The 18,629-nt window shown below is 38.5% G+C and overlaps 1 long non-coding RNA gene across 2 annotated transcripts in view; it reads right to left on the bottom strand.

Moving 5' to 3' along the window:
- Positions 1–18,629, bottom strand: part of LOC128312574 (uncharacterized) — a 196,667-nt gene that overhangs the window by 3,516 nt on the left and 174,522 nt on the right. For both annotated transcript variants that reach the window (XR_008292047.1, XR_008292048.1), the window contains one exon: positions 7,482–7,570. This is a non-coding gene — a long non-coding RNA (uncharacterized LOC128312574). The remainder of the gene's footprint in view (positions 1–7,481; positions 7,571–18,629) is intronic.

Raw genomic sequence — 18,629 nt, 5'->3', positions numbered from 1 at the left:
CCAGGACTTATTTGTTTTATCACTAGAGGGTTATAACTTGACCAGCTCCACCCATGTGGCCCATTCCCACCCCTTACCTCTCTGCTCTTTGTATCTAATTTTTGATTCCACATCTAACACAGTGCAGTTATTAAAACTGGCCCATGCCTTTGAAAGGATAATTTTATGCTAGAATATTTCTGTATATTAAATATTAAATGTTTTGTGCTTACAACTACTTATATACATGTGAATTATGTAAACTTGATATGATATTAAAAATATAAACAGTGGAATGTCTCTCTACCATTTCCTCTTTCCCAAAACCACCACTTTCGTTACATGTTCTTTCAGAGATAGACAAGAATATGTATTATTGCTTTTTTCACAAATGATAGTCTACTGCCGAAAGCATCATGCTTTCTCATGCTTAACACTGTGTCATAGAGTTCTAGTACAGTTCCAATCTATATGTACATATGCTCTATATTTATTTATCTTAGTATCTCTTAACATTTTAATTCCAGTATAGTTAACATACAGTGTTATATTGGTTTCAGGTGGACAATATAGTGATTCAACACTTCCATGCATCACACGGTGCTCACCACATCAGGTGCACTCCTTCATCCCCATCACCTATTTCACCCATCCCCCCACTCACCTCCCTTCTGGTGACCATCAGTGTGCTCTTAACAGTTAAGAGTTTGTTTTTTGGCTTTCCTCTCTCTCTCTCTCTCTCGCTCTCGCTCTCGCTCTCGCTCTCGCTCTCGCTCTTTCATTTGCTCATCTGTTTTATTTCTTAAACTTCACGTATGAGTGAAATTATGTGGTACTTGTCTTTCTCTGATGACTTGTTTCACTTAGCATGATACCCTCTAGGTCCATCCATGTAGTTGCAAATGGCAAGATTTCACTCTTTCTTATGGATGAGTAATATTCCACTGTGTATATATACCTCTTCTCTATCCATTCATCTATGGATGCACACTTGGGTTGCTTCCATATTTGGCTTTTGTAAATTATGCGCAAAGAAACACAAGAAAGTATATACCTGTGTGAATTAGTATTTTCATATTCTTTGGGTAAATGCCCAGTAGTGGAATTACTAGATCAATAGGCAATTCTATTTTTAATTTTTTGAGGAAACTCCATACTGTTTTCCAGAATGGCGGCACATACCAGTTTGCATTTTCCTACCAACAGTGCAGGGGTTCCTTTTTGAACACATCCTCACCAATACTTGTTGTTTCTTATGTTTTTGACTTTAGCTATTCTGACAGATGTGAGGTGGTATCTCATTGTAGTTTGATTTGCACTTCCCCGATCATCAGTGATATTGAGCATCTTTTCATGTGTGTTGGCCATCTGGATGTCGTCTTTGGAAAAATGCCTGTTCATGTCTTGTGCCCACTTGAAATCGAGTTATTCATTTTTGGGGGGTGTTGGGTTGTATAAGTTCTTTATACATTTGGATATTAACCCTTTGTTGGGTATGTCCTTTGCAAGTATCTTCTCCCACTCAGTAGGTTGTCTTTTAGTTTTGGTGACTGTTTCCTTCCCTGTGCTGAAGGTTTTATTTGGATGAAGTTCCAATAGTTTATTTTTGCTTCTATTTCCCTTGCCTCAGGAGACAGAGCTAGGAAAACGCTGCTATGGCCAGTTTTGGAAACATTACAGCCTGTGCTCTCTTCTGGGATTTTTATGGTTTCAGGTCTCACATTTAGGTCCTTAATCCATTTTGAATTTATTTTTGTATATGATGTAATAAAGTGGTCCAGATTCATTCTTTTGCAGGTAGTTGACCAGTTTTCCTATTTTTTATTTTCAGTTTTGTTGAAGAGACTGTCTTTTTCCTATTGGATATTCTTCCTGCTTTGTCAAAGACTAATTGACCATATAATCATGGGTTTATTTCTGGGTTTTCTATGCTGTTCCATTGATCTATGTGTCTGTTTTGGTGCCAGTACCATACTGTCTTGATCACTACAGCTTTGTAATATAACTTCAAGTCCAGAATTACGATAACTCCAGCTTTGATCTTCTTTTTCAAGATTGCTTAGCTAATCTTTTGTGGTTCCATACAAATTTGAGGGTTGTTCCAGCTCTGTGAAAAATGCTATTTTGATAGGGATTACATTAATTGTGTAGATTGCTTTGGGTAGTATTGACATTTTAACAATATTTGTTCTTCCAGTCCATGAGCATGGAATGTCTTTCCATTTCTTTGTGTCATCTTCAGTTTCATTCAACAGTGTTTTATAGTTGTCAGAATACAGGTCTTTAACCTCTTTGGTTAGGTTTATTCCTAGGTATTTTATTGTTTTGGTGCAACTGTAAATGGGATTGTTTTCTGAATTTCCACTTCTGCTGAAGTGCAAGAGTATAGAAGTGCAAGAGATTTCTGCACATTGGTTTGGCATCCTGAAACTTTACCGAATTTATTTATCCGTTCTAGATTTTGGTGGAGTCTTTAGAGTTTCCTATATAGAGTGTCATGTCATCTGCAAATAGAGTTTTATTTCTTCCTTACCAGTTTGGATGGCTTTAGCTTCTTTTTATTGTCTGCTTGCTGTGGCTAAGACTTCCAGTACTATGCTGAATAAAAGTGCTGAGAGTAGATATCCCTGTCATTTTCCTGACCTTAGAGGGAAAGCTCTCAGTTTTTCTTCATTGAGTATGATGTTAACTGTGGGTTTTTCATATATGGTCTTTATTCTGTTGAGGTATATTCCCTCTGAACCTACTTTATTGAGGGTTTTTATCATGAGTGGATGTTGTGCTCCATCAAATGTTTTTTCTGAGTCTACTGAAGTGAGCATATGGTTTTTATCCTTTCTCTTTATTGATGTGATATATCACATCGGTTGATTTGCAAATACTGAACCACCCTTGCAGCCCAAGAGTAAATCCCACTTGATCGTGGTGGATGTTGTTTTTTTTTTTTTTAATTTTTTAATTTTTAATTCACATATTGTTGGATTCTGTTTGCTAGTATTTTGTTGAATCTATGTTCATCAAAGATACTGGCCTGTAGTTCTCTCCCTCTCTCTCCCTTTTTTTTTTTTGTTTTGTTTTGGTTTTTTTGTTTGTTTGTTTTGTGGTGTCTTTATCTGGTTTTGGCATCAGGGTAATGCTGGCCTCATAAAACTGGGAAATTTTCCTTCCACTTACATTTTTTGGAATAATTGAGCATAGTGCTTTTAAATAAGCTGTATACACTCTATTTAACCATTCTCTTGTTATAGATCTACATTGTTTTTCTATTTTTATAAATAATTCTGCAAGAAATATCTTTGCACATGTCTTATGCATTTGTGGGAAAATCCCTAGATGTCAAAGGCTTTCTCAATTTTACATTTTGACAGTATTGCAAAATAGCCTCTATTGAGAGGGAACCAGTTCCACTAATCGTGTGTGGGTTGTCTGCAGGCCACAATACATTTTAAATCTTTTGACTGCAAATCTGATTTTAAAAAACACTATCTAACTTCCATTTTGTATAAATATAAATAAGGTTGAGAATCATCTCATGTATTTTGAGAACTTTATTCTTTCCTGCTGTTTATATCCTTTGCTAATTTTTTTCTTCTTTTGAGGCGTTGGCCACGTTTTTAATTGTTTTCCTCAACCCATTTATTGACTAACATCTGAAGGAACACAAAGGCAAGGCCACTGTGTTTCATAGAATTTATTTCATATAATAAATTACGTAAAGAAAAAATTCACATGTATAAAACCAAAATACGATGTTTTAGTAATCAACCAGGCTAGTCTTCCCAATATTTCTTAATTTTTCGGAACTTTTCTGGCTATGTTTGAGTTTGGGGATGTTCTTCAGAGCAACAAACATAGTGTGTTCTGTGAAAAGATATTCGTGGGAAGGATAGTAGGGTTTAGAGACTATTTATTTAATATAATATAATTCTGTTTAAATTATTTTAAAAATTCAAACAAGAAAAGCTTTTATTAAAAGGAGATGATAAATCACTAGGGGTGCAGACATGACATCAAATTATATAAATCCTCCCTGCCCCCCCCCCCAAAAAAACCCACACATGTAATCACATCCTCACTCCTGTGGAATTCTCCTCAGGAGATCATTTTTGTATTCGGTTATTCAGTTGTTGTTTGGGAAATGTGACATATTATCTGAATCCCTACAATAAGAGAAAATTGTGAGCATGTTTTCTTTTTTTTCCTTTTTGCCATGTTTTCTGATCTAGTTCCCACTAATTAAGCAGCAAAGCTAGCCCCTTACCCTTTGAAGCTCGGCTCATTACCTGGCTTCTGTGTGTCAACAAAAGGCAACATCTAAAGCCCTCGGTATTGGGCCATCACTTTGGGGACTGCTAATTGAATGTAATTACTTTATTTTGCGCCAGGGTTCATACTTGTAACATTGCCTTGTAATAATTTAAATTGTCGGCGTACTGCACGGGGGACTGTTTGACGCCAGAGTGGAGACGGCCAGGCAGCCTCTTGGGTCCTGGAAGCCAAGTCGAAAGTAAGGAGACATTGTCATTTGCTTACCTACTCATTAGCTGCCCTCTCTGTCTGTCTGTTGTTTGGAGTGGACAGGATGTGTAGTGACTAAATCTTGCCCCTAAAAATAACTGCGAAAACATGCATTTGGGATGTACAGTAATTGGTTGCTTAGTCGATCACAGATATTTTTAGACTTTGAGAAAAGGCAAGATATTTTTAAACTATGACCTTGCAATACCACATTACTTTTCTCCCTCCCTCCCTCCCTCTCTCTCTGTCTGTCTCTAAAGAAAGAAGAAGACAGAAGAATTGTAACACAGCAAAGATCAAAAGGATAAAATGTAGGGTTATCCTTCATTATCTCATTTGAGGAATTTGAAGAACGGGGTGTCCTTGAAGAATAAAACCATGTATTTTTGCCATTTCACTGGCCTGATATTTTGATGATCACCTTACTTCCCACAGGAAGCAGCACCTGAACTGCATATTTTTACTGCACACTGGAAGGAAGTTGATTGTAGACGGAGAAAATTACAAGCTAGAATTAACAAGCTCAGGAAGAGCTCTCTGCCCCACACACTAGGTGCGATCCCAGCCGAATTTCTGCCTCCATTTTCCTGATTAATCACATGGTGAATCCGCTCTCACTCGCTCTGATAATAGGGCTTACTTTTGGCTTTTTGTGCAGCAGGGAAATAAGAGCATCTTCCCCGAGTGTCAGGATCCTGTGCTTTTGTTCATGGTGCCAGCACGTCTACACCACTGGCAGCTAAAGCTAATGTGAACCTTTTATTCTCAAGTTACATTCATGTTTAGAAAGGAAAACAATGTTACAGCTTTGAAAGAAAGGTGAAATGTATGGTAACAGGGAAAAAAATCACTGAAAGAAACAAAATGAGTTTGAACTGGATAAAAGTAAGTATAAATGTTTGATTTACCTGAATCCCCTGTAATAATTTCTTCAAGACGACTGGAAGAATAAAATGACCACCAAAGTACTAGATGCGTTCTTTCCTGGTATGTGTGTATTTAGTGTGTGTGTTTTTCTTTAAATTTTTTTTCACGTTTATTTATTTTTGAGAGACACAGAAACAGAGCGCAAGCAGAGTTGGGGCAGAGAAAGAGAGGGAGACACAGAATCCAAAGCAGGCTCCAGGCTCCAAACTGTCAGCACAGAGCCCGACGCGGGGCTCAAGCCCACAAAACATGAGATCATGACCTGAGCCGAAGTCAGATGCCTGACTGAGCCAGCCAGGTGCCGCTAGTGTGTGTGTTTTTAAAGATATAATTCTCATGCCATAAAATTCACCTTTTAAAGTGGACAATTGAGTGGTTTCCAGTACATACATAGGTTGTATAGTCATGATCCCTAATTCCACATTTTCATCACCCCAACATGAAACTCCACACCCATTAATAGTCACCCCCCATCTACCCCTTCCCCCACCATCTCAGGGACCCCCTGTTCTACTTTCTGTCTCTATGAGTTTGCCTGATCTGAACATTTCATAGAAGTGGAATCACACAGTATGTGGCCTTCTGTGATTAGCTTCTTTCACTCTGCTTGTCTTCAAGGTTCATCCATGTTGTAGCCTCAGTGAGCACTTGATTCTTTCTGTGACTGGACAGTATTTCAGCGTATGGACTGACTGCATTTTGTGTATTCATTCATCACCTGGTGGACATGTGGGTTGAGGATACTTTTTGGCTCTTCTGAATAAGGCTGCTATGAGCATTCATAGACAAATTTTTATGTGAACATACATTTTTGATTCTCTTTGGCATATACCTAGGAGCAGAATTGTTGGGGCATATGGACACTGTTTTAGTTTTTGAGGAACTTCTAGACAGTTTTCCAAACTGGCTGCACCATTTTACATCCCCACCTGTAGTCTATAATCCAATTTTTACACATTCTCATCGACACTTGTAACTGCCTATCATTTTGATTAGAGTCATCCTCGTGGATATGAATTGGTATCTCATGGTTTTGCTACGCATTTCCCCTAATGGCTAATGACATTAGCATCTTTTGTTGGGTTTGTTGGCTATTTGTATATTTTCTTTGAAAAAAAAAAAGTCTATCCATGTCGTTTGTTCAGTTTTTAATTGGGTCATTTGTCCTTTATTGTTAAGCTATAAAAGTTTTTTTTTTTATTTTTCATATTCTGGACACCTACCATTATCAGATATATAATTCACAAATATTTTCTCCCAATCTGTGGGTTGTCTTTTCACATTCTCAAGAGTGTTTATTTTTTCTTTAGGTGCTGGTGTTTTGGTGTCTCATCTAAAAAAACATTGCCTATTCCTAGATTTCAAAGATTTACTCTTATGTTTTCTTCTAAGGGTTTTATAGCTTTAGTCTTGACATGTAGGTCTTTATTTCCATTTTGAGTTAATTTTTGAATATGCCATGAGAGAAGACCCAACTTACTTCTTTTGCATGGAAATATCCCATTATCCAACCAGAATTTGCTGAAAAGACCATTCTTTCTTACTGGATGGCCATGGCATCCTGGTCAAAAATTAATCAACCGTGTATGGCTTTATTTCTCTCAGTTCTATGCCATCAATCTATGTGTCTGCCTTTTGCCAATACCACACAGTCTTTGTTCCTGTAGCTTTGCAGGAAGTTTTGAAATTGAGAGGTATAAATCCTCTCTTTCAAGATTGGCTCAAGTATGTGTGTTCGTCTTTAATTATTATTATAATCAAAATGACAACAGAAATTTTTGGCCTGAGAAAACCTGGAAACACAACTGGCTTTTAAAAACATTTTTGAAAAAGATCTTATCATAAAATAAATAGTTTGAAATAACCAGAACATCTCACTTTATAAACCACTCTAGTAATAAAAGAATTTTTTTTTTTAGTAAATTCCTAATTCATCCACAGGCCAATAAACATTTGTCAAATTAATGTTTTAGAATACTAGATTATTGTAGGAGTAGAGACTGCCATAGAATATTCGACTTACGTGCTTCATGGAGAATTTGGGTCCGAATACTTACTGCTGTCCACTGCTGATGATCTTGAACAAGGCACTTTATCTTTCCAGTCTTGCCTTTCTTCTGTGTAATTTGATTGTAAGTCCATGTTCCTGGCAGTTGGGAGGGAGGAGAAGGGAGGTGGTTAAGCACATGCCTTCCACGTGGACTCAATCTTGAGTATTGCACACATCATTGCCCCTCACAGTTACCCAGAGCGTGGTTACAAGACCGTCACTAGCTGAAAGGGAGCTGGAAACGGTCTTACTTCTGGGCATCCTTGCTCTCAGCTACAATTTGGAGGCATTATCTGCTACAAGTGAGATAGCACTGCCATTCTGCTATCAAAGTCCTCAGTGAAGTCCCACTAACCCTTCACTTGTATTTGCACGGCCACTTTGTGTCTCTCTCCAATCAGAAGGGTTTTCACATGTTTTTAATGACACACTTGCTGCGACTGCCACACTTTCTCAGACCACGCAAACAATATCCTCAGACATTCCCAATGCATTGTCTGTCTTTTAGATTCGAGTTTGATCAAAAAACCGTAAGTACTTGATAATAAATCAAATACTACAGAAAAGTTTATAATAAAAAAACCACAGCCACTCCCTCTGCCCAGAGCTTGCAATCTGTTTCTGTGTTTGATGCTCATGACTGTTACTTTCATATCTATATATGTTTGGACTTCTGTTTCCTGTTTTACCTACTTTAGACAATACCTATTAATTCTCTGACATGGATGATAAAGATTATACACACCTGCTATATCCCACTCACCGTTTGCTCACTCATATCAATGTTTAATATTTGCTTTATTGCTATTTTTTCACTTTACTCTTTTTTTAATGTTTATTTTTGAGAGAGAGAGAGAGAGAGAGAGAGAGGGAGGGAGAGAAAGCACGAGCCAGGGAGGGGCAGAGAGAGGGAGACACAGAATCCAAAGCAGGCTCCAGGCTCCGAGCTGTCAGCACAGAGCCCGATGCGGGGCTTGAACCCACAAACCGCGAGATCATGACCTGAGCCAAAGTTGGACCCTCAACTGACTGAGCCACACAGGCACCCCAAATTTTTTTGTATTTTTGAGAGAGAAAGAGAGGGAGCGGCAGAGAGAGAGGGAGACAGAATCTGAAGCAGGCTCCAGGCTCTGAGCTGTCAGCTGTCAGAGGGGCTCGAACCCACGAACCATGAGATCATGACCTGAGCCAAAGTCAGACACTTAACTGGCTGAGCCACCCAGGTGCCCCATTGTTATTCTTTCATTGGTTACCTTTATAACCTTTGATATACTTATACCTGTGGTTCTTATTCCATTGATTTTCAGAGTATTTGATTTCTGCTTTGTACAATAAAATTATTAGCACCCCCACTGTTTTATCCCCCTTTATTTCCCATTTTTCTATCAACTACCTTTTTATTTATACACTATCAAAATTGTGAGCAATTTCATTCTGCCTGGCTACTACATGTCTTTCCTATAAGTTGGCTCTAAAAGTTTGAGATTGATTATAGGACTTACATTATTACTATGTAAACAGCAAGGTAAGTTGGGTCAAGTCGTATGCTAGAATTAATTTTCGTGTTTACACATTCATTGTCACAACTATTGGGCAAATCAAAGGAGATTATTCCTAGCATTAGTACCAAATGAACTTTTCTCTCATGTCTCATCAATTACTTAAAATTGTCCATCGTTTGAGTTTGTTGCTCAGTTGAAACAAAAATTTCTTGTTCTTGAAATTTCTAATGCCCTCTAATTTATGTCAGTATTTCTGTATCATGGACTATTTTTTTTTCTAATTCTCTATACTATCATCTTTTTTCTATTTTTCTATCGGCTCTTTCACATACACTGATTTCCTTACAGTCCTTCCCCCAAAACCTCCCTCCCTGTGCTCTAGTCAGCTGGTTGTCCTTGCCCCGTTGCTAGTTGTTAACTGGATCTTATGATCACTGCTTTCCTGGGTTGAAATCTTTGCCTCTTGGATCAAATTAATTCTACATTTTGCTCTCATTTTGCTGAAACATTTTCACACAACTTTCCAAGAAAATGTGCATGAAATGTAAAAAAAAAAAATCTGAGTCCCTCCTATGAAAAAAAAATCTTTATTCTGTGCTCAGACTTGAATGGCTAGTTTGAGTGAAGAATCTGGGTTGAAATTATTTTACCTCAGAAGTCAGGATGTTTTGCCCCATTGTCTTCTAACGTGCCGTATTAATGGAAGCACACCAGTTTGATTTTCATTTCTTTGCACAGCACTTGGTGTTTGCTGTTGGAACTCTTTTGTGATTTTGCTTTTATGCTAGGTGTTCTAGGTGTTCTGAATTTCATTCTTTCAGCTAAGCATTCTCTTTCTTCCAAATGGGTTAAACATTTACATTTTAAAATAACAATAAAATGGGCTGGCATACAATATAGGGATAGGTAGGTAGGTAGATAGATACATATATACATACATACATAGATCTAGAAGTGAAAGACTTTCTAAGCAATGAGTAAAGGGAGATACCACAGAGAAAAACTTCGTTTATTTGATTTCATAAATGTGGGAAGCTTCCATGCTGAAAAACATAATTAAAATATTATAGGGCAAATGAAAAACTGGAAAAATTATTTGCAAAATAGCCATAAAGTTTTGACATTATAACTATGATAGTGAACTCATAAATCAAAAAGGTGAAAATGCCCTGAAAGGGAAAAAAAAAAAAAAAGGAAAGATATGAGTAGGTCATTCACAAAGGAAGCAATAGAAATGGGAACTAAATTATGAAATAATATTCATTAAAAAAAATAAATAGCCAAAATTTTAATTTTTATGTATCAAATTGCAAAACTAAAAGAATTTTAAATAAAGATGTTTATTTAGAGATAACAGACTGTGAAAAACAGGCACTCTTGTACCCAGCTTGTGCCATTAATAAGACAAAAGCATGTGGCATTCAGTTGAGCAATATATGTCAAAGGTCATAAAAATGTGCGTTGCTCTTTTACCCAGCAATTCCATTTCAAGGAATTTAACCTACAGGTGGAAAAAAAAATCAAGTAAGTACGTGAAGATGAAGTTATATAACAGTGGGTTGTTTATAAGACAATTAAAAACAACCTAAGTGTCCAAAAATAGTGGTTGGATTTATGTTGCAGTCATGTAAAATAATAAAAAATTGGGCTGTATCTACATACTTATGGACACTGAAAGACATCTAAAATATCACCTAGCAAAAAATGCATGCTTCAAAACAGTATGTACAGTATAATTCCATTTTTTAATTGCCCCATAGCATATTATTATTACGTATATTATTATGGAGTACAGAAAAAAATGCACAATAACATTAAGAGTGGTGTTATCTGGACATGATTTTGGTTTTCTTCCTTATAATTTTCTGTATTGTCTACAATTTCTAAGATGAGCAAGTATTTTATAACAACAAAAAAAAGTTAGCTAACGTTCTTCTATTGAAAGATTTTTTTTTTTTTGATGCCTCTTGACAAACAGAGGTCATCAGAATATAGATTTCCAATGGCTACGGTGTGGGATGATCTCCCATTTCTCATGCCAGCTTTAACTTTTCTTACCTCACTTTTTATGTAGCCCTTCGTAGTAGACTCAACCACAGTAAATATATTTTCCCCACATGTGATTTTCTTTCTGTGGTCTCATGTTTTCCAATTATTTAAAGACAAGTACTCATTCTTTATTTGGACACAATGTTGTTATCCCCGTCATTCGGGATGATGTTTTCACAGGATAGTGTATTAGGTTTTTCCTTATGAATTTGACTATTAAAACATAAATAGTTCACACTAAATTTAGATCTAACAAATAACCCATTTAATCAGACCCCATGATGTGATTAAAACTGCTGTTCCGGTAGACAGGGTGTAGGCTGAGTACTTATCCAGATAACCTGATTACTGTAAACAGTCAACTTAGCCTGAATTATCTAGATAATTGCCTCGCCTCTCCATTCTACATAGCCTAAGGTTCTAGGTTTATTTTTGCATACTATGGGCCACTTTTTGCAGTGATCAGCAATCAGAGAAAATCAGATTATCACTCTGTTTAACCTTCCTGTGCCTTGGGTAATTAAGTCAACAAATTAGCTGAAGGCTCCCATGCGGAAGGGGATTGGTAGACTGTGGTCAAGACACGTATTTATGAATTTTCCCTTAAGCTGCTTTTCTTGAGGAAGCTTTGATAAGAAACATATGATCTCAATTATCATTAACTCTCTGTGGTTTCCGTGTTTGGGAGCTTGACCTAGACTTTAGAAGGCTTAGGACCCCTTCCAGTGTGTGCCTGAGCAGTGCACTGCCAGTCCATTCGCATTTCCCACCGTGTCGTGTCACGTCCAGAAAGGGCACTTAAATCGCTCTTCACACACTGATTGAACACTTAGGGGCTACCCTGCTTCTGCAGGCTGCTTTCCCTTGTTTTCCTGCCCTTTGGTAATACGCTTTTCTAATCAACCAAACGTCTTTCTTTAAGGCTGGTTTTCAGTGTAAGATTATTTACATGGAATCCGGTAAGGTCAAAGGGAAAATATGTAGACACAAAAACAATTCCTATCATACCCAAGCAAAGAAGAATTTAGCAAACAAAAATACCATTGCTATTGTTCGAAAATCTAACCCTGTAAAAAGGGATTTGTTTTTGTTTTTGCTTTTAGAATTTTGGATTTAGTTTTCCTATGTGAAAGAAGCTTCGAGGATATCAGAATGTTCAGCTGCTGATGAGTCATAAAACCATCTTTGAAAACATATATTGAAATGCTCTCCAGATGTTAACTTTGGATTCAGGACCAGGAATCGGGCTCGTAGTAAGGACTTACAGGGGCTCGCTGGAATATGCAGGCTGATGGGCCCACTGCACAATTTAAAGGGGGCATTTCTGTCTCCCTAATACCATATAAATATGTACACCATTCAAATTTTAATCAAATAACATGTTCTTTCCAATAGAATCCTACATCTATATAACAGCTTGAAGGAAAGAGGAGATTAGCTCCCAGAGTAATTATCTTAAACATCTTATTTGTGACCAGAGGTGAATTCTTTACTTCTAAATGTATACATCATAATGCTCCAGAAGAAAAGGGTTTTAAATATTATCATATATGACATATGACCATTATGAAATTTTGAAAAATGCATGAAAAGGTAAAAATAGTTGGTCGTGTCAAGTAGAGATATATTTTACATCTTTTCCAGTGGTTTCTGTGACTATGCATTTTCCATTATTGAGAGCACACTGCACCATATAATTTTGATTCATGCTTTTCCCCCACTTAGTATTCTAGCACACCGTGTCTCATTTAGAATTTAGTATGTTTCAAGGATCAGCAAGCCCAACTTCAACTGGCTGACACAAATCCAGGAAATGATCAGCGGTCGAACTGCAAAGTCCTGAGCAGAAACCAGAGGTGCGGTGGGGACACTGGTTCCATGTGCCTGTATTTGTCCCAGACTTGCCTCCTCTGTCAGCTTTATCCTCATGCTAAACTCCCCTCGAAAAAGCACCAAATCGATCAGCATCAATTTACACCCTCTGACCGCAGTAGCCGACTACAGAGGCTCTTTTCCTAAGGTCTAGGAAAAGCTTTTTGTTCCAACATTTCCAGCCAAAGCACTCAAGTGCACTCTGATTGGACCTGCTTTTCAACGTCCTTGAAGGTGCACGTCCTTGAAGCTGTTACCAGGATAAGGGAACACGTTGCTGTGACAGACTTAATTCAGGGCCCAGGTGCAGACCCACCCAGGCCGCGTGGGCGAGAGGACACTTTCGTAAACTTTTTACTACCACATTAAAAGCATGTTCCCAAATGTCCTTGTAATGTCCATATGCCATCTCATTTTACTCTAATGCCAACATATTATTTAACATTCTTCCCTTGCTAGACATCCAGTCTGTTTCCAGTTTTTCCCTAGCACACGTTATGCTGGGAAAATATTCCTTTTTACAAACTCTTGGCTGCCTTTGGTTTTAACAAAGGTAGCTGTTAGGCCAAGGAGCAGAGTATTTTTCTTGGTTATGTTGCTTTTCAGAAGAACCAGGTGTCTCAGATGCGAGGCTCCCCAGCGTATCACACCCTTGCCAGCATCGTCATTTACAAGCGTTTGCTAATTTGTCTAGTGCAGTGTTGCACATCATGGTTATTTTTTATTCAATTTCTTTAATTTATGAATGGGGTTGATCTTGTTCTCTAATAATAACTGATAATAGTAATAGATCATTACTATTCCTATGCCAATCACTGGTCTGGGCATTTTACACACATCAGATCACTTAAGCCTTATAAAACATATATAACTAATTAACTTATCAAAAGCACATGACTAGGAAGTGGATGGCCAGCCAGGATTCCACCCCATGTCCTCCTGAATCAATTCTTAGCTTTCAACAGTCATGCAAAGCTACTTCCTGTTATGCATAGTGACTATTTGTGTTTCCTACTTGAATTGGTTGAAACATTTACTAAGATGCACTATGAAGAAGTCTAATTTCTGCAATCAACATTGAAAATGGAAAAAAGTCATCAATGTTGAATATGACTATAGAATTGCACTTTTCTAAATAAAAACCAGAAACTCCAGGGGAGAGCCACAGTCACCAGCAGATTCGGATCACTGAGCCCTTCAGTGGGTGGGCACTAAAGTAGAGCTCCTTCTGTAACTTCGCATTATTCATGCTTGAAGGTGGGTAAGAAGAAAATAGTTTGTAGCTCTACTCTCATGCCTATATCCTGGCCTCTCAAATCCATGTGGCTTTGGTAACGCTCCATTTTTTTTGTTAATGTTTCCTCCAGATTAGTCTGCTCCAGGCTCGTTTGTCACAGCTGAAAGCAAAGTCTACGAGTGTTAGTTACTTAACCATCTCCCTGTAGTTGGTGTGAACAGTGCTTACAAAGCAAGGAAGGTAAGGTAAAAGTTATGAAAGTCGTAGGTTCAGATGTGCCACAATAAAGGGAAAATCAGAAAGCCAGTGGCCGTGAGCTCGTATTAGCTTGAGACAGCACTACACTTGCAGAATGCCTCCATGATGCTGCTGAGGGATATTCAGCACGGCGCCAAGACAGACGTTATTCCTCTACTGGGAGCACAGGAAGCCTCAGGAAAAAGCTTCTGTAAACTTTCTGGGGTGTCAAGTTGCCCACAGGGTGATCAATCTTTACATCCAAATTCATTCCACTAGAAGTCTGTTGAGCCACCTAAATGACACACAGATGTCACGACGCAGCCTCTGTAGACATTCGAGACGAAAACCAAGTGACAATGTACCGTTTATCTTCACAGAGCCTTCCTCTTCCTCCCACCAACACACGCATGCACACCACACACACACACACGGACACCACAGCACACTATACAGACCACACACACACCACATGCACACACACCACACGTGACCATATACCCCACTCACACACACACACACACACACACACACAGTAAAACTATAAAATGTTCCTGGTCACTGCACCCACACCACTGAGAAGTCAACTCAGTTGAGGAGATTTGCACATTCTTTCTGCCATTATGATGTCTCCTCTGTGTCCCTCTGATGCGGACGGATATTAAGCTATTAACTTGGGCAAGTCCTAAAGCTTCTGTCTCAGCCATGTTGCCAGATGCTATTCATGTCCCTTTTCTAAAAACTTGGTTTAGCTTCTTCTCCTCGGAACGCCAAGTTCTCATTGCTACCTCTAAACCTCTCATGAGCCTATAGCATGTAATTGAACCTTTATTTCACGGTCTTTTCAATCTGAAACTCATTGTACAGAATTTGGAAGCAAAAACTGACACACACACGTATCAAAAGACAAAACCTTTGACATTTCACAAACATAATTCATGTGTGGCTAACTGTACTCTGGAAGAAATATACTTTGTGACAAATAGAAGTATGCTTTTCTTAAAAAATCAACAAATCTCTCAAGAATTTCTGTAGCAACGGTCACAAAGAGGTGAGGTAACGGTATGCTAACTCCTAAGACAGATTTTTAATGAGCTGAATATTCATTCTATTTTGAGAGTTTGATGTATGTTAGGAAGTCACACACTCAACTCTTAGTGCACTTCTGTCACTTCAAAAAGCCACCAGCAGAGGGAGTAAATAATTTGAAAATCAAATTAATTTTTATCGACTTTATTTTGAACTTGTGTAAGGATTAACCGATCTATTTCTGTAAACTATCTGGATTTAAAAGGTCACTAATGTAACTTGTGCAAGATCTACAGCTATATAGGAAGCATAGAACAATATAAAATAACTATAAATGTAATTTGCAAATCTCTTCCCAATCTAAAACATAATCACAGTGTTAGGAAAGAACAGGGCCTGGCACCCGACAAACACTAATTATTATTATTTTTTAATTCTTTTAATGTTTATTTTTGAGAGAGAGAGAAAGACAGACACAGAGAGACAGAGAGTGAGCAGGGGAGGGGCAGAGAGAGAGGGAAATACAGAATCCGAAGCAGGTTCCAGGCTCTGAGCCATCAGCATGGAGCCTGATGTGGGGATTGAACCCACGAACTCTGACATCATGAGCTGAAGTCAAATGCTCAACCGACTGAGCCACCCAGACTCCCCCAAACACTAATTATTCTATTCTTGCCCATTTTTTTTCTAACTCAAGGACTTGGGGAAAACCACCCAACTTCCCTAAGCTTCATATTTCATGCCTTAGAAATGCAAATAGTAAATCACAGAGACAGGATATCACAGAACATGTTTGAGGGAACTAGATATGATGATATATGTCAGGAAATTAGCACCAATAAATATGAGGGTTTTTTACTTCATTAGATTTCCCCATCTAGGTGTGATCCTCCTCAAAAAGAATGTAGATCCCACCCTGAAAACACCTGTCATTTCTGGTTCCATTTCTTAGTAGCCACAACCCTGTTTCATGGTGTTGTTGATATACACCAAACTTGTCTAGAGCATTTACTAACTGAAGGGATATAGTGTGTTGAAGAGAGAAAATCAAAGAAAAGTCTTTAAGTAAATATGACTTTTCCTGAGGTCTAATATAAAGACACCTGTGAAGTTAGATATTCGTCAGTGAAGACAGTCTCAGGAGTATCCCCTATTCTTTTATTTATTTTTAGAGAGAGAGAGCAGGGAGGGGCAGAGAGAGAGAGAGGGAGACACAGAATCTGAAGCAGGCTCCAGGCTCCGAGCTGTCAGCACAGAGCCCGACATGGGGCTCAAACTCACAAACCGCGAGATCATGACCAGAGCCCAAATCAGACGTTTAACAGACTGAGCCACCCAGGCGCCCCTCAAGTTCTTATGTTTTTGATTCACCGTGAATAATTTCAGGCAATGGCAGGATTAACCATCTATTTCCTGCCACTCTGTGGTTGTAACCTTGGATCACATACTAAGTGAAATTAGATAAAATATGATCTCTTATTTCTTTATGAAGTTTCCTTTAAAAACATAACATTCACATTTCAGAAATATTTTTTAACTGTCACAAATAAATAAAATGGCTATAATTTATAGTTATTTATAACAGATAAAAGATAAAACCATTGTTTATAATAGACAAAAGTCTATTACTTGTAAAAGTTCTAACAGATAAACAAAAATTAAAAGGCATCGTTCCTTTTATGTTCAATTAATTTTTTAAGTTGCTGCGATCAGTCCCATGAATAAATATTAAAGATGACCAACATACTTTATCATCTATTGACTTGCTTTTGGTTCATGTGTTCTGGTGTTGAAGGGTTAAAATATTAAGGCAGGAAAGACAGCCACATTCCTTTTAAGTCCCCAAATCAATAAGCATAGCCATAGGAAACAATAAACAATTAGTTTGATTTGCATAGTATTTCCCCTAGACCCTGTTCAGAGAAGGGATTCCTACATCCGGTGAACGTGCATTCCTCAAGTCAATTTAAGATTCACAGTAGAAAACTTCCGTTTCTACAATGAAACATTCCTTATGATCGCACTCCCCTTGCTTCATCGATCACGGGAAACAGCATTTTCCTGGGGTACGCCCCCAATGACCTGCGGGAAGGCACCATGGAGCCCAATGCCAGCAGGTGCCATCCAGCCCGGAAAGGGGACGCTTCAGGGCTGGAGGATACCTTACGGTGGCAAAGGAAGCAGAGCAAAGGTTCCTGATATGAAGGGAGACACAGGTACAGGCACAGGGTCGCTTAAGGGCCTCAGTGTAAGACAGGCATGAATACGGCACCTTATGATTCCAGTTCCCCCACCTAGTCTTAATAAGTTCACATGGTTCTCCTTTATATATTTTTTCTTTACTAGAATTTTCCCAGAGCAGAACATGCATCTTCCTCTCTACCTAAAATCCACAGAACAATATCACATTCCTCTTAGATGCCGGACACAGCGGCAATCACTGAAACTCTGCAAATAAACAAAAACATTGGTGCAGGCCAGAGTCATGTGCTCCTGCCCTGATTCTCAGCTGGTCAAAGTCTTACTCCAACCACCTGTGCCCATGGAGGAGGAGGTGGTTCCTCAGGCGGCGACTGGATACGTGGTCACCAGGAGAAGAGGGCTCGAGAGCCAGGTGGCCAGGAAACAAAGTCTCCACTATGCCAGCACAATCTTTCAGCTCCAGGATTCCACCTAACGTACATGATGGGCAAGCTTTTACATTTCCTAAGGTATGATGCTGACATTATCTATGCTTATTACTTCTTAACGACCACCTAAACTTCAGAAGTGTTTCTGCATATCCAAGCTCTGTCTCAGAAGTGCTACACTGTGCCTGTCCCATGCTTAAGGAAAGACCATCCAAGTCCCCCGGACCCGGCATAAAGGTGGTAGAAGTTATTGGCAAAGGATTCTGAAAGGGGGGGAGAGAGCTGGAGAAGGTTCAGGGCAGCATCGTGGTATGAAGCTTGAATGAACTGGCTATAAATCTTATTAAGCTGGCATTTCTTTATACATAAAAAGAGTCGGTGTCCCTGAGGAAAGAGAGGCTGTCGTAGTATTCCCGGAGACATAAAGACCTTGTCAGTGTTTTCATGTTCACTTTCATAAAATCTCATTGCTTTTTCAGGCGCAAAACTTGAGCTCTGTTAGTTTGAAATGTCGAACCGTTTCATCTTTTGTGCGCTCAAAACCGTTCGTATGAATCAGCTCCTTCTAAAGGTCTCTGCTTTTTCACTCAAGATCTATA

Source organism: Acinonyx jubatus, chromosome D2 (assembly GCF_027475565.1).
Source record: "Acinonyx jubatus isolate Ajub_Pintada_27869175 chromosome D2, VMU_Ajub_asm_v1.0, whole genome shotgun sequence".
Taxonomy (NCBI): Eukaryota; Metazoa; Chordata; class Mammalia; order Carnivora; family Felidae; genus Acinonyx; species Acinonyx jubatus.
The sequence above is the reverse complement of the archived record's forward strand: the minus strand, read 5'-3'. Positions and strand labels throughout refer to the sequence as shown.